Here is a 2,827-nt window from a genome sequence, read left to right on the forward strand (position 1 = left end):
TTTGTTCTAAAAAAAAAAAACACAAAACAAATCCAAGTTCTGTTTTCATTGTGGCATGTCATTGCTTTCATTATTTTACCTCCTACCTCTGCCATCTTCAAGGCAAAACTATCGTATCCTTTACTATAATACCGGCTCCACACTGACCATTACATATTTCCATTCTAATACATCCTATAAGATCTGATTTAGTCCTAAGAGCAATGTGATGAGGTGAGCCTCTGACTTATAGATGCCAACATTTGGATTTATTCACTTCTCTTTCCATCTGCATTTGGAATATTGGAATGAAAGGGATGTTTTCCACAAAAAAATGACACCAGGATACCTGTCAGTATCTCTACCATAAGACACAAGATATTACATTCAGAACAATACACAGAATATTTACAAATGCAGAATAGAAAAACTCAGTTAATATATATTGAAAAATATTCAAAATTAGAATACATAGCAAATTATATGTTAAATAGTAAGGTATACATCAAATATACTAAAACAAGAGTTTGTTATGCCATTCCAAGGGACAAAGTTGTATGTAATCACAGGAGATGTTATCCAAAAAAGGAAGTAAAATTTTAAGATAACATAACTGAGATTTTTTAAGATAAAAAAGGAGAAATATACATTTAAGAAGCATAAAGAAATCACTGCCCATAAAATAGTCACATTAACAGAGTAAATATTAATAGAAAGTCAATTTACTAAATAAAATGAAGAAATGATAAGAATATAATTAAAATATATTTTATTGTTTTAAGAGGACCTAACAAAGTTGGAAATAATAAAGTACAAATAAAGTATGATTAAACATATTCACAAACCCAAAATATACTTAGGTAAATTTTCTTTAGCGTCTCTAATTCTTTGCTTCTTTGATTCTGGTCATACTGTGAAACACTGTGAAACAAACTGTGTTTGGCTGTGTGGGAAATAAAGACCAGAATACAATATGGTGCTGGGATATAGAATTAAGAATACGGCTAGTGCTCGACTTACAACCATGATTGGTTCCGACAGACCGGTCGTAACACGATTTGGTCGTAAGTTGAGTAGGCTATATGTACAGTACTGTGAAATGATATTATAAAAATCTTTAAGTCATATATTATCCAAAATTTTCTTTCATTATTGTTATATATCATAATTTTCTTTGTTCATTTTATGCCATTTGTATCATCCCTGCACCATTTTGTTTCTTATTTTTACATTTGTCAGGTTTAAGTAAAACACTGCATTACCAGTACAACTGGTTTAATATTTGCAAAACATACAAAATTACAAAATACAGGTGCATACACAAATACAAAATACAGATGTAAAAAATACCATAGGAAACATTTTCCCAATTGCAAAACATATCAAAATATATAAACGTGTATGAAACATTTTATTGGCCGCTGATGCTTGGCTGCGGATCGTTGATGTTGTCATCTGAGGCAGCAGTTGGAGTTACCGGAGTTGTTTTTTTCATAAACATGGTGAGGTTTATCTGAATTGTATGTTTCTTTTTTTCTTCATAAATTTCACGATACGGATGAAACACATCGTGCGCCATCCGTTCAATCCTTGCAAATCATTCGATGTTTGGGTCCATCGCTTCGAAATGTATAAGAAGTTTATTCAGTAAAGATAAACCGTCTGATAATCCCTTAGTGGTGAACTTTCTTTCTGGCTCCTCCTCTTCTTTCTGTGCTTCTCTTCTTTCTTCTTCCGCTACTGTTTCTTCTTCCAGTTTGATTAGCTCTTCATTTGTAAGTTCTCTGGATTCTTTGTCTAGCAACTCTTCGACATCTTCCATTTCACACTCCAAAGAAAGGTCTTTAGCGATTTTTACTATTTTTTCCCAAATCGTTTCAAGTTCATGTTCACTGTCAAATCCGTCAAAATCATTAACATAGCGCTTAACACAATTTTTCCAGATGCCATTCATGTACTTTGTCGTCACAGCCTCCCAGGCGGTAGCGATATTCTTGATACACATCAAAATATTGTAGTGTTTCCAAAAATCTCGCAATGTTAGTTCTGAGTCAGCATCTATAGCAGATATTGCTTGAGCGAAGGTGGTTCGGAGATAGTTGGCCTTTAATGTAGCAGTCGAACCTTGGTCCATGGAGTCGTGTTTGGTGGAAGAAAAACAAATTTTACATCTGGATGGAGATCACCTAGATGTGGTGGGTGTCCAGGCACATTATCGAGTAGCAATAAAATCTTGAAAGGAATATCTTTCTCCAAACAATATTCTCGAACTTGAGGAATAAAACAGTTCATAAACCAGTCTTCAAACAATCCTTATGTCATCCATGCTCTATGTTGAGAACAAAGGAGACGGGCAGTGTGTGCTTGTTAACATTCTTGAATGCACGCGGGTTGTCTGAGTGATAAATTAAGAACGGCTTCAGCTTAAACCCTGTGATGTCCCCGCCAAGCAGCAGAGTTAGCCTATCCTCAAATGCTTTAAATCCCGGCATGCCTTTCGCCTCTTTGTGAATATAAGTGCATGCTGGCATCCGTTTCCAAAATAATCCAGTTTCATCAACATTGAAAATCTGTTCTGCTGGATATCCCTCATCTGTAATTAATTCATCCAGACTATCAACAAACTTACATGCTCCTTCCTCATCCGCACTCGCTGCTTCTCCAGTCACTCGAACACTATGCATTTGGAATCTTTTCTTGAATCTCTGGAACCAGCCAGTGCTTGCTACAAATTCTTGACTGTAGTCTTCTCCAGCATGCTTCTTCAGAGTCTGAAATAGACTTCTCACCTTCATCTGCACAGTAAAAAGACTTAATGGTGTCCATTTTTGAATTTGATCTTCCATCC

The sequence above is a fragment of the Sapajus apella genome, unplaced genomic scaffold, assembly GCF_009761245.1.
Source record: "Sapajus apella isolate SASKATOON/1434 unplaced genomic scaffold, GSC_monkey_1.0 scaffold9, whole genome shotgun sequence".
Classification (NCBI taxonomy): Eukaryota; Metazoa; Chordata; class Mammalia; order Primates; family Cebidae; genus Sapajus; species Sapajus apella.